Consider the following 14,706-nt stretch of genomic DNA (forward strand, 5'->3'; position numbering starts at 1 on the left):
CAAACAGAAGCATGTTCCTTCTCGTTCCCGCAACCGTCTTGGAAAACAGGGTTTGAACTATAATTTGGCGTCACATAGGCAAGGCCAAGAAGAGGCTGAGGTGCACAGCGAAGCTCAGATGATTTCTAGTGTCCCTTCCAGCCCTGTGAGGACTGTAATCAGTCCCCAAGATGGAGAAGACCTTCTCATTCTGAAGGGGCTGGCTGACATCTGGATAGCATCTGCACCTGCTCAGACACTAGTGAAGATGTCTGTTAGACAGGAAGGGTTCCTCCCGGACCAAGCCTGCTGAATGATTCCACTGGACTTTCAAATTTTCTTGAGAGAAACAGCTGAGTCCTGTTCACCACTGCGGGACCGGGAGTGCAACAGGCGGTTAGTAAAAGTGTTTTCTGAGTTGCTGTGTTTAGCACCGTAGCTAATACACAATAGACTCAAAAAACATTAGAATCAGAACTCCGTTGTTTATTTTGCTTTCAGATCAACTTTCCAAAACAGAAAGTGAGAAATACAGAAGAATCTGTATCTTTCTCACGAATTAGGGCTCACAAAACAAAGACCAAAATAAATTTATAAGAACAGAAGTAGAAAAATATATTTGTAAACAACTTTCTTTTTTTTTAAGCTTATTTATTTTGAGGGAGAGTGTGCGTGTGTGAACAGGGCAGGGGCAGAGACAGAGGGCGAGAGAGAGAATCCTAAGCAGTCTCTGAGCTCTCAGCTCGGAGCCTGACGCAGGACTCGATCTCACAAATCCTGAGATCATGAGCCGAACCAAAATCAAGAGTCAGATGCACGACCATCTGAGCCACTCTAAACAACTTTATTTCCAAATTAACACAATAACTTGAATTCACTTACCAACACATTTAGGGTTTGATAATAATTCATTCTCTTTAGACACGTCCCTTCCTCCTGGCTTTTTGTTTTGTTTTGTAACTGAGCAAATAACTTCTGTATAGGTAGTATCAAGATGAACCATGTCCAATTCCTAAATCAGCAGAGTCCAGATTAGTGAGATTTTATTACGCTGTTATTCATTTTGGTACATTTTCTCAAAAAAGAAAAAAGGTCAAAGAACACGTGCAAAAGCTCACAAGACTAGTTCACTGTTTCCAGCTGAATCTAATAGAGATGAAAACTAGGTCTCTGTTACTTAAATACATCATAAGTTTTACTTGAATGCTTCAGTTGACAGCTATTATTTGTCATAGCTACGTCCTTAATCTGCAATGTATTACAACCCTTTAGAAATCCTCAGTATCACCTCTGCGTATTTCCCCACTGGGGGTAAAAGGCATTTTAAGCATGTCATTCCCCAAGGAAGTAACATTTACTAATTCTCTATTATACAACTAGCATTATTCACGGCTGTTTTTATTTGTAGGGTGCTTAATAATCAGATATCACTTAATCTTCATGACCATTCTGAGCAGAAGACCATTAGTAAATCATTTCACATTCGCATGGAGACACCGAGCAGCACAGGCAAGAATTAGAAGAGGCTCTGAGAATAACAACCAGTCGGCAGAATAAGTATGTAGAATGTCTCTGAGAGTGCATTTAAAAATTATATTTAGGGGCTCCTGGCTGGCTAGTCAGTACAGCATATGACTCTGGATCTCTGGGTTTTAAGCTCGAGCCCCAAGTTGATGTAGAGATTACGTTAAAATCTTTACCAAAAGAGTTATACTTAAAGGAGGAGGAAGAGCAGGTGGAGGAGAAGGAAGACCTTGTAGCTCCTCATGGAATTTTTTTGGGGGTGGGAAGGGAGGCGCAGAGAGAACGAAAATCTCAAGCAGGCTCCACACTCAGCGTGGAGCCCGACACAGAGCTTGATCCCACGACCCTGGGATCATGACCCAAGCTGAAATCAAGAAATGAGATGCTCGACCCACTGAGCTGCCCAGACATCCCAAGTATTTTTTTTAATGTTACAAATTTTAAAACCATTACATACAATTTTTATATGTACAGTTTCCATGAAACTTTTCAACACTATGCTGGAAATAAATGACTAACAAGATGGACAGGGACAACAGCCACAGCTCTACAGCCCAGGAACTCACAATAAAGCCAGCGTTCAAAGAGCTTCATTTCAACCTCAAAGACTACGTCTGCCTCTCGGCCCAAATTCAAACACTAAGATTGCTCCCAACCTGGCTTACCTCCATACTGATGCAAAGGCCCTCAAAGCCACGGAAATAAGGCAGAACCAGCCCGATTCCCAGACCACAAGGGCCTCCCCAAGCCCCACCCACTAAACTGAATTCCACAAGGAACTTAGCACAACAAAGCTGAAAGTCTAGGGTGAGTCTAAACGAACCCACTGTGTTTGGGAGTGGGCAGGCAAGCTACTTGCTGAGCATTTGCTCTTATGTTTGGCATTTCTTGGCAACAGCCCAAAGTGTGGCCTGTAGTCCTCAAATCCTATTCACTTCCCATTTCAAAAGTGTAAGAATACAAAAGGGTGGGCGGTGAGCGGGGGGGGGGGGGGGGGGGAGGCCCCGCCTGAGTGGCTCAGTGTCAGATTCTTGATTTCAGCTCAGGTCATGATCTCACAGTTTGTGACATCGGGCCCTGCACTGGGCTCCGTGCTAACAGTGTAGAGCCTGCTTGGGAGTCTCTCACTCCCTCTCCATGTGCGTCCACTCTTCCACTCTCTCAAAATAAATAAATAAGCATTAAAACAACAACAGCAAAAAATACAGTAGGGTTAAAAACAACCATTTTCCTATATAACGATTGCCACTTCAGATAGCTGTGAAATTAGGTGATTAACTAGTTGTTACTTAAACTTCTAATTTCTGTATAAGTCTAATTACATGAAGTAAGTTGGTGTTTTGATTTTTTACTTTGCTTTTCTGTTTGGAGTGTCATTGTAACTACTGTACTGTAAATGATGGAAAATAATTGCATATGTTAAAAAATAAATAAATAAAATAAAAAGAAAAAAATAAAAAATAAAAAAATTTAAAAAAACAACCATTTTCTGCGTAAAGTTATTCATTGATTGATCTAAAAGGTAATCTAAGGAATATGCAGACAAAATATTGATTATTTTATGGAAAATACATTTACAAAGTTTGAATCGTATAAGGAAATGCTTATGGTAGAGTTAAAAAAAAAAATGAAAGAAGGGAGCCTGGGTGACTCAGTCAATTAAGTGGCCCACTTTGGCTCAGGTCATGATCTCATAGTTCATGAGTTCAAGCCCAGTGTCAGGCTCTCTGTGCTGACAGCTCAGAGCCTGGAGTCTGCTTTGGATTCTTTGTCTCCCTCTCTCTCTGTCCCCCACCCTGTCCCTCCCCTGCTAGCTCACGTGCTCTGTCTCTGTCTCTCTCTTCTCAAAAAGTACGTAAACATTAAAAAGTTAAAAAAAGAATGAAAAATTTTTGCAAATAACCATGAACACAAAGAAGTGTGTGTGTGTGTGTGTGTGTGTGTGTGTGTGTGTGTGTATGCATATAAAGACACAGGATTAAGGAAAAAGTGAATATGCAAAAATGCTAACAAGTTCCTTTCTGGATAATAAGATAGGTGATTACCACCTGTCACGTTCCTCCTCATATTTGCTACATTTAATTCCCCACCTCCCCTGCAATTGGCATACATTACTTTTTTTTACACGAAATAAAAGTTATTCATTCTCTTCAAATAAAACCATAAGGTCAGTTTTGGGGTCTCAGTGAAAAAATTTATGATCTTGGGGTTCATGACTGGCTCCATCATGCGACTGAGTGTGCAACTCTTGATCTCAGGGTTGTGGGTTTGAGCCCCACAATGGGTGTAGAGAGTACTTTTAAAAAATTAAATCTTAACCAAAAATAGTAATGTTATTGATTCACTGGAAACCCGTGGTCTTTTATCATTGTCTATAAGAGGCAGTTTCACCACAGCACACACCAAGATAAAAAAAGTCTCACTTGATCCAATTACACTGCTTATTAAGAGTTATTTAATGAGAAAGTCATACCTTTGAGTTATTAGAAGCTATAATGGTCCTGCAGAGTTACAAACAAGTAAGCTAACAGAATTACCTTTGATTCTAAATTGTTTGCCAGCAGATTAATCCATCTGTCCCTGAAAAAAATTAAGTGTTCCTCCAGTGTGTTCAACTTTCTCCAATCTCATGTTAATCAAGTAAGTTAGCCTCAGCTGAGGGAGTAGGTATCTTTCCACAGTGCTCCTGTAGACTAATGGATACAGGCCATGCAAAGAAATGCACATATTTCACAAGTACCACGTGAAGAGTTGGGACAAATGCAAACACCCGTGACACCATCAGCACACTCAAGATAAGAGATATGCAACACCTTTCAGGTCTTGCATCCTTTTGTTTTTGTTTTGTGGTAAAAAATAATAATAATAATAACATGAGATCTACTCATGTTTGGGGGCGCCCAGGTGGCTCAGTCGGGTGAGCCTACGACTCTTAATTTGTGCTCAGGTCATGACCCCCGCAGGCGGCGGGAGCATGGAGTTTGCTGGGAATTCTCTCTCCCTCTCCCCTCTCCTGCTCTCTAAAAATAAATAAATAAATAAAAATAAAAATATTCTCTAAAACAGAAACAAGGGATGCCTGGGTGGCTCGGTCGGTTAAGCATCCGGCTTCGGCTCAGGTCATGATCTCACTTTTCGTGGGTTTGAGCCCCGCGTCGGGCTCTGTGCTGACAGCTCAGAGCCTGGAGCCTGTCTTCAGATTCTGTGTCTCCCTCTCTCTCTGACTTTCCCCTGCTCATGCTGTCTCTGTCTCTCAAAAATAAAACATTAAAAAACTTTTTTAAACAGAAACAAATTTTGAAAGGCACAATACATACTGTTAACTACTATGTGATACATACAGCAGCTCTCTAACACTTAATTCATCTAACATAACTGAAACTTGACAAAAGCTAGGTACTTTTAATTGCTTGTATTACAGTGCACAGAGTTTAGTTTCTTTTAATTTTCCAAATGCATATATAACATAAAACATCAAAAAATTGCATCATCAATAGATAAATTTTAGGGCAGTCTGTCTATTTATTTATTTATTTATGTATTGGCAGAGAGAAAGCAAGCCAAGGGCAGAGACCAAGAATCCCAAGCAGGCTCCACACTGTCAGTTCAGAGTCCCCCACCGGGCTCGAACTCACAAACCAGGAGATCGTGACCTGAGCCTAAAGCAAGAGTCAGACATTTAACCAATTGAGCCACCCAGGTGCCCCTTTAAGGAAGTCTTATACGTTTGGGCATCTGCCAAAGAATAAAGAAAGGCCTTTCTGAGATAGTCACATTTGGATGGAGGCCAGAAGGAAATAATGAACATTCCAGACAGAAGGAACACTAATGCAAAAACCTTGGGGTGGCAGCTTGCTCAGCAAGTTTAGGGAAGACAGAGGACACCAATGTGGCCGGAGCCCATGAACAAGCTGGGCCGTGGGAGAGGAAAGAGTGACTGAGGGCCTAGACCATGTAAGTCCTTACAGGGAGCTGTGAGCCTTTGGGATTCCTCAGTGAGACAGAGAGTCCTACAGGGTTTGGGATGTGGCAATGTCAGACTTGACTGTCATCTTAAAAAGATTATTCTGGCTTCTCCGGAGAATAAACCATAAGCAGACAAGGATGGCAAAAAAGAGACCATGAGGAGGTTACAGCAATAATCCGGGAGAGAAACCACATTGCCTCAGAGAACAGCAGCAGCAATGGTGAGAAGAGGTCGGACAACGTATGTGTTGGCAAGACGTGCTCATGGATTGGATGTGGAAGGTACGAAGAATAAAGGAAGATACCCAAGGTTTCAGCCCAGACAACTGGGTCAGTCATACGCTGAGATGCAGAACACTAAAGGTAGGTTTTCGGTACCAAACTTTTTTCAGGACCGAGAATCTCTCTCTTTGGTGTTTTATGGAAAAGCTCTCAGAACAGATTCTGGCTATTACCCGAGGAAGTTCGTGGCTTCTTCCTACAAATGCTTTTGTGACCTGTTTTTTTTCAGAGGTCTGCTTAGCCAAAGTGTTCTTCATTCTTTGTTAGAATGTCATATTCTCAAATCAATGGCATGGAATGTCTGCTCTTTAGTTACCTATTAGCAGCCTCTTCACTCTGAGATGTACAACATAACATTTTTGCTAAATGATCACCACCATTATATTACCTGCCACCTCCAGCCTGTCCCATAGTTGCCATTTCCTATCAGCATTTTAAAATTTTTTCTTAAATGATTATTTATTCTTGACAGAAAGACAGAGCGCAAATAGGGGAGGAGCAGAGAGAGGGAGTGACAGAATTTGAAGCACGCTCCAGGCTCTGAGGTGTCAGCACAGAGCCTGACGTGGGGCTCAAACCCACGAACTGTGAGATCATGACCTGAGCGGAAGTCGGACACCTAACCGACTGAGTCACCTAGTCTTCCCTCCTATTAGCATTTTTTTAAGTCGCTTTCTGCTTCCTGAAACACCTTCTTCTCTCAATTATCAAAGATGCCACGATTCCTGGTTTTTCTTTTACCTGATATCTTTTCTTTTTCCTTCCTGGTTCTTTCTTACCTCTCTGACCTCTTAATACTGGAGTGCTCCTGGGCTCAGTATTAGACCTCACAGTCCCTCAATCATATCATTGTCTTTAATACTATTAATAGTTAGCTGCGAAATTTATATTTTTAACCTGGACCTCAATCCTTGAAATCCAGACTCTGTTTATCCAGATACTTACTCAGTGTTTCTACTTGAATGACTAATAGAAAGCTCAAACTCAAGTCCTGATTTCTTCCCTATACTTGCTCCATCTGTGGTCTTCCGCATCTCTGTTAATGGAAACTCCTTCTTTTCCATGACTCAGGGCAAAAACCTGGGTGTCATCTTTGACTCTTCTCTTTCTCTTACAATCCACACATAAGCTATTAGAAAAGCCTGTTGGTTATACCTTCAGAATATGTCTAGAATCTTCTTGTCACTTCTCATTACCTACTACTACTCTCACTCTAGTGTAACCCCCCATTGTTTATGTCCTTAATGTTCTAACAGCCTCTATATTGGGTAGGTATTACAACCCACCCCTGAAATTTAGTGAGGCAAAGCAACGATCATTTATTAGTTTGTGATTCTGGGGTTGACAATTTGGGTTGGGTTTGAAGAAAAGAGGGGGTGCTTCTTTTGCTAGTCTTGTCAAAGCTCTCTCATGGGACAAAGGGGGACTGGTGGGCTTGAGGCTTCAGCCGGGATGGCTTGTCTCTGCTACATGTGTTACAGCAAGCTATTCCGTGCTTCTTAACATGGTGGTCTCACGGAAGCAAGGCCAGAGGAAGCCACGTGGCCTTGAGACTAAGAAATCCCACTTCTCGTGCTGCTGATCAAAGCAGTCACAAGGAAGCCCAGATTCAAGGGGATGGAGAAACAGACTGCCTCTTTATGAGGGAAGCAACAAAGTCACTTTGTAAAGAAACGTGCATATAGAAATGCAAAGAATTTGGAGCATTTTTTGCAATCTACCATAGTCTTCTAATTGTTCTATTCCTTGCCCACCGAAATATTGTCAGCAGAGCAGCCAGAGTGATTATTATATATATATATTTAAATGCTTTTTATTTATTTATTTGGGGGAAGCAGAAAGAAAGGGAGAGACAGAATCTCGAACAGGTTCCACACTGCCAGCACAGAGCCTGATGTGGGGCTCAAAACTCATAAACTGTGATTATCATAACCTGAGCTCAGATCAAGAGTCAGACGCTCAACCAACTGAGCCATCCAGGCACTCCCAGAGTGATTTTTTTTTTAAGTGTTTTAATATTTGTTTATTTTTGAGAGAGAGAGAGAGAGAGAGAGAGAAAGCACATACGCATAAACAGGGGAGGAGCAGAGAAAGACGGAGACACAATATAAAGAAGCCTCCAGGCCTGAGCTGTCAGCAGACAGCCCAACACAGGGCTCGAACTCATGAACTGTGAGATCATGACCTGAGCCAATGTTGGACACCTAACCTACTGAGCCACCCAGGCACCCCATAGAGTGATCATTTTTAAAACACCTATTAAAAAAATAATAAAATTAAATAAATAAATAAAACACCTATTAGATTTCTCCTCTCTTAAATCTTCACAATGGTATGTATCAGTGATATATCAGTAAAGTTGGGGCAGAAATGCTGATAGGTCGGGTAAGAGATGAGGATTAAAAAACAGACCTTTGGATTTAGCAAAATGAAAGCCACAGTCACTTTGAGGAGAGCAAATTTTTTCAGAGTAGTGAGGGAAGCCGGATTGCAGTGGGTTTGAAGAAGAAAGAGAAGAAAGTTAAATTTTGCCATAAAGGGGGAAAAAGAAATTATGTGGTGGCATAACGGGGGAATGGGGTGAATAAAGCTACTTTTTTTAAGGATTTAATTTTTTTTTAAGATTTTAGTTTTTGGAGGGGTGCCTGGGGGGCTCAGTTGGTTGAGCATGCTGACAGCACTCTTAATTTCAGCTCAGATCATGATCCCAGTACCAAGCCCCACATCCAGGCCTGCACTAAGTGTGGAGCCTACTTACGATTCTCTCTCTCTCTTCCTCTTGCCCCTCCACCCCCCAGAGACAATAAAAATTTTATTTTTTTTAAGTGTTTATTTAAGTAATCTCTAAATCCAATGTGGGGCTCAAACTCACAACCCCAACATCAAAAGTTGCATGCTCCTAACCGAGCCAGCCAGTCTTTTAAAGACTTTTTTTTAAGATTTTAAGTAACCTCTACACCCAATGTGGGGCTCAAACCCACAACCCCAAGCTCAAGAGCCACACGCTCCACCGACTCAGCCAGCCAGGCTCCCCGAAAGGCAATTGTTTCAAGGTAAGAGAAACAACCTGTTTACATCGGGAATAATCAGTAATGAGGGAAAATACAATTTTGCAGGAGAGAAAGAAACTGAAGCCAAATCTTTGAAGAGGTAAAAGGAACAGGAACTTATGCATGAGTGAGGAATCGTCCTTAGAAACACAGACTGCTGGATGGGACTCAAGACCCTGAAGTCACAGGAGGGAAATCTGAGGTAGATGCATGTATGCCCGCCTCCCAAGTCCGCGGCAATTGTCATGGTTATCAAGGCGTTTTTCACACCTGAGTCCAGAACACACCTAACATGGTCAACACAGCCTTCCAGACACACCTACAATACAGGAGAGCTGGCACGTGTGATGAAAAGCGTTTTGGAAATCCAAAGGTCAAAAAGAAGTCCAAGAAGCAAAAAGGTTGCTGCCTCTCCTTTCTCTGACAAATAACACAAATATTCACTGGAGATATTTCACTGTTTTGGAGTCTAGAAAGAGTTCTCTACCTGCTGTCTTACGGTGACAGAAAGGAGGATGACTTGCTGGGATGGGCGGAGGCTGCCAACAAGAAGCTTCACCCAAACTTGACATGCCAACTACTATGTGTAACTCCCAAGCCAGACGAATGCTTCAGAAAAACTCGGTCAGCCTTTCTCACACACCCAACTCTTCCTAACCTGCCTTTGTCTTCAATAAACACTAAACAGTCCTCGCTTTTTGGATTCTGATATCATGGCCAACAAGTTTTATTATTAGATCCCCAGCGTCTTCACCAGATGCTCCCCCTACTTCTTTTTAAAGTTTATCTTGAGGGGCGCCTGGGTGGCTAAGTTGGTTGAGCACCATCTCACTTCAGCCCAGGTCATGATCTCAAGATCCATGGGTTCAAGTCCCATGTCATGTTCTAGGCTGACAGCTCAGAGCTTAGAGCCTGCTTCACATTCCGTTTCTCCCTCTCTCTCTGCTCCTCCCCAGCTCGTGCTCTGTATCTTTCTCTCTCTCTCTGTCTCTCACAAAAATAAATAAAAACATAAAAAATAAAGTTATTTTGAGAGAAAGTTGGGAGAGAGGGAGCACAAACAAACACAAGCAGGGGAGCGGCGGGGTAGACAGAGAGAATCCTAGGCCGACTCCACTGACAGCACGAAGATGCTCCCCCAACTTCTTCAGCTGAACGGAACTGTGCTCCCCTTCTTTAGTGGCCACCACAGTGAAAGCTAACCATCCTTCCAAGCTCCAAGGCCCAGAAGAAGCCTTACCTTTTACTGTCATACCTCTGAGGTCATGCCATCCAAATATCTTTATCTCCCATATATACTAATCACTAGTACAGGTGATCTAAACCCTCAGAAACCATAGTCCTGCTCTCCACCCTGGGTACCATGGTCTTCTGGGGTCCATTTCTAAGTCAGTGACTCATCAGATACACCAGTCTCATTGTTTTCGAATATCTCCGTTTCACCTCCATATCAGCCATCTACATCTCTGGCCAAATCCTACATTCTATTCGTACCCTAAAATCTTAAACTCCAACGTTCTTCTGATCCTGGAGTACTTCTATCAGCTGCCTCCCTTATACCTACACGCACACGTCACACACACTTCTAATCCCTTGAACCAGGAGTTTCTATCAATCTTTCAGCCTCCTCTTGGCTTGGTCACCACATCCATGCAGTCTAAACGTCACATTCCAACACTTCAACCACTGTCTGACTAACACTTTGCGCCCCCTTGCATTCCTACCACGAGTACATAGATCTTAGATCCATCCTATTCTCTCGAGCCCTGCATCATTTGGAGCTCTATCCTACTGTGCTTTCACAAATGGGCCTTGCTCCACTACAATTCATTCCTCACCTTGCCACATGAAACTGACCTTAACTTTCTTCACCTTAAAAATCTCTTACCCACTGGATCACCACAGCTTCAAGGATAAAGTTCAAAATCTTTAAAACAGTAGGAAAGAGGGCCTTTCATTATGTGCCCTTTGTTTGATATTAAACGTCATCTCTCTCTCCAGCCCTTACTACATTAAGAGTCTGTTTGATCTCCAATCTGTCAGTTTGACCTCCCTTCTTTCTTGGGCCTAGAATGTTTTATCCTCCATCCTCACCAACGAATTTCTTTTTTTTTTTTTTACTTTTTTTTAAATGTTTTATTTATTTTTGATACAGAGAGAGACAGAGCATGAGAGGGGGAGCGGCGGAGAGAGGAGACACAGAACCAGATGCAGGCTCCAGGCTCTGAGTTAGCTGTCAGCACAGAGCCTGACGCGGGGCTCGAACCCACAAACGTTGAGATCTGACCTGAGCCGAAGTCGGAAGCCCAACCGACTGAGCCACCCAGGCGCCCCTTTTTTTTTTAATGTTTTTTATTTATTTTTGAGAGATAGAGAGAGACAGCACGAGCAGGGGAGGGTCAGAGAGACAGGGAGACACAGAATCTGAAGCAGCTCCAGGCTCTGAGCTAGCTGTCAGCACAGAGCCCGACGCAGAGCTCGAACCCACGAACCGTGAGATCATCTCCTGAACCGAAGCCAGACGCTTAACCAACTGAGCCACCCAGGTGCCCCATCACCAACTAATTTCTACTTGCTTCCAAAATTCAGTTCAAGTCAACATGCTCCAGAAACCCTTCTGTGAATCTCCTGAAATCTCAAACAGCTTTCCTCTGTCTCCCACAGTACACGATGCATACGTCTAATTATGCCATTTCTCTGTGTGTTCTGGGCCTCTCTGTGGCTTCCACACAATATTTTAAGTTCTTTGAAGGGAAGTTACATTTTTCATTGTGTTTTTTTCTCTTCAAATTTTAAGTTAGAAAAGCCTCCCTTGGAGTAATTTTTCCCTCAGTTCTTGCCTTTCTCAATCTTCCCATCTTGATCTGGTCCATTTCTAGAACTAGAAAGTTTTAGAAATTTTGCAAAAGCAAAACTTTGAAAAGTTGTGTTTCCTTAAACTTTCAAAATCCCTAATAGTGACATAAATGATTTAATTCACATAATGGCTTGTGAACAACATCCAAAAATTATCACAATATGAATATTATGTCTCAGAACTATTTTAGAAATCGTATTTGCACCTGAAGAAAGGCCAAATGATTTACCTGTAAGTCCCATTAATCAATCAGCAAATGAAAACCTATTGTTTTATCTCTATGGGCATTTTTATTCTCAAACTAATGATTTATTTACCTTTGGGTTATCAATTCTCAAGTGAAAGCAGCAATCAACTGAATTCCAATAAGTTTCAGCTTGATAAAATACATGTTAACGGACATGACATTGATAGATATTAACCAAGTGATGGTAACTACATAACATTAACCAAATATGCAAATCACCAAGGCAGAGGTTTAGCTGCAACTCAAAACTTTGAAAACTGCACTTATCCAATTGTTTTGATATCATAGCCTTAAACTTAACATTAAAAAGCTCCTGATTATTACATTTCAAAATTTAGATGAGTCATAGTGCTTTGTATGCAAGAACTGAATGTGAATCAAAATTGTAAATATGCACCTGCTTTGCTAGTCAAAAAGTAAATGTGGACAGATTCAGAAAGATTAAAGCATATAATCATAAAATACATTCTGTGTTTTAAAAATGGTCACTTCCCAACTGTTAACACAGTTCAGTAAACATACTATTTGCCCCTCCTCTCCTCGAACATTTCAAAATTACAGAAAACTTCTAATCCCATCCCCTCACTTTACACATAGGCACAGAAGATGTAGGGTCTTTCATAGTAGTTGGCAGGATTACAACCCATCTAGCCATCATGGCTTAGGCTTACTAGAGGTGAGTAAGAAAAACTGAATGAGGTCTCAGAAGAGCTCTAGCTTATGATATAGAATCATGAGCTTCTGTACCTAAATCCGGAACCTGAAATTGAACCATCAACAAAAAGAAACCTACATCTCAAATATAGACAATGAAACTGGCAGATACAATGGAGGGAAAGGCAGGGAATGCCATTTTAGTTTCTGATATAAGACCCTAACCATTAAGGAATTCATCAAAAAAATGTTATCAAATAGATGAGTGAATGATTGCATGATACTTGATAGAATGGCTTCACTGATACTACAAGCTCCAATTTCAGGAACTAAACTGAGGGATCATGATGATGCCATAGCTGAAATTAAAACCCACACGTGCAACACACAACAGCAAGTCTCCACAAATCTCCGCATAGGTGTTGCAGGCATTTGACAATATATATATGTGCTTTTTTTTTTTTTCAGATAATTCTAGCAAGGGAAGACAGAGCCAGAGAATCAGGAGGTCTGAAAACAGGCCTTGCTCACCCATAAGCCTTTGCACTGAAGTGAACAGGATCTGAATGAGTCACTAGTAATGAGGAGACTGTCCCTGTCCCTCCAGGCCCCCCACCTCCTAGCCCGAAAGGAAGCGACCCAGAATCCCCTGCACTGCCTTCAACTAGAGAACCGGTCAGGGAAGAGTGGAAGAACTGCAACCTGCTGCAGGTTAAGTATGCAAGGATCGCGCTGATCTGTTTCCGAGTCAAGATCCTGCGGATCCCCACTGCAGGCACCAGAGCCGGCCCCGCCCAGGCCTCGTGGAGCTCTCTAACGCAGAAGGCCTAGTCCTCCAGATCAGAGCCCAGACAGGAAAGGACGAGGCCAAATGGCAAGACCTGTCCCCTTCCTGGCCACCCACACCCTGGTGCGGCCCTGCCGCCACATGCTCCGCAGCCCCGTCTCCAGCACAGCCCCAGGCCTGCAGGGCCTAAGCCGCCCTCCACGCCAAGCTGACAAAGGCCCCAGGAGAGGGCGATCCAGCGGCTTCTGAGCAGGGGGCAGCGGCCCGCAGCCGGCCGCCTGCCACCCCGCATCGCTTACCTCCCTTCTGCCACAAGCTCAGCCCCGCGCCGGCTGCCTGACGTGGCCCGCCCCGCCGCCTCGAACGCCTGGGGGCGGAGACTACGGGGGAGAGAACCAATGGGCTTCAGACTGCGAGTTCCTGCCGGGCCTCCTCCGGCTCCGGCCCGCCCCTCCTCTGTACGTCGTACGCAAGCCCCTGGTCAAGGCCGCGCACTGCGGCTGAAGGGCGGCGTGGGCGGTGAGTGCTGCTCTGCGGGAGCCTGGGGGCAGGAGGAGCGGCGCCGGCAGGTGGGGGCCGAGGGGTTGCACCGCAGTGGGGATTAGCCTACGGGACAGCAGATTCAAGGAATTTGCCTGGAGATGCCGCTGCGGCGTGCTTGGGTAGTCCTGTTGGCAGCCTGCCCCTTTGCAGCTTTTGACGATGCAAAGCAGCATCTTGGTCCTTGGAGATTTTGTTACTCAGGAAAAAAAAAATAGTAATCCCGATAACATGAAGGATTCAGGAAATGTATACAAACAGTTGACTTGTCACTTTGTTCTTCCCCCTGTGGCTGCTGCTGCTTCGTATTTTTACTTCCTTGGCCAACACAGAGAACTGCTGCTCTCAATGCTACACTGCTTTATCCATCTGTTGGATAGTCCTATAGGATATTATAGCCTGGGTATTTCTGCTCGGTTAAACCATCTGGAGAGAGCAAGCACACCTAATTGTAACTACTGAGTGTCCACCTTTGCGTGAACACTCATTTTCATAAGGAGCATGTAAAATGCCGCCCACAAGAGAACAGAAGCTACAGGAGGCAGCAGAAAGAGGGGGAAAAAATGAAGTTATGAAGGAATGGGGAAAATTATATACAAAAGTTAAGACAAGTTGCTCAAGAGAACCCAGCAATTTCCAAAGTACCTTCAGAAGAAGATTTGTATAAAGGGGTGCCTGGGTGGCTCCGTGCGTTAAATCGACTGACTCGATTTCTGCTCAGGTCAGGATCTCACAGTTGGTGAGATGGAGCCCTGCCTCTAGCTCCTCCCTGGCAGCACGCGGCATGTTCACTCGAATTTTCTCTCTCTCTCTCTCTCTC

General features: G+C 43.4%; 1 protein-coding gene across 2 annotated transcripts in view; it reads right to left on the reverse strand.

The window, feature by feature from the left end:
* Positions 1 to 13,697, reverse strand: part of FOCAD (focadhesin) — a 315,637-nt gene extending 301,940 nt beyond the window's left edge. For both annotated transcript variants that reach the window (XM_029919606.1, XM_029919607.1), the window contains exon 1: positions 13,646 to 13,697. The gene's annotated coding sequence lies outside the window, so the exon portion shown is untranslated. The remainder of the gene's footprint in view (positions 1 to 13,645) is intronic.
* Between the last annotated feature and the right edge of the window lie 1,009 nt (positions 13,698 to 14,706).

The sequence above is a fragment of the Suricata suricatta genome, chromosome 13 (genome assembly GCF_006229205.1).
Source record: "Suricata suricatta isolate VVHF042 chromosome 13, meerkat_22Aug2017_6uvM2_HiC, whole genome shotgun sequence".
Taxonomy (NCBI): Eukaryota; Metazoa; Chordata; class Mammalia; order Carnivora; family Herpestidae; genus Suricata; species Suricata suricatta.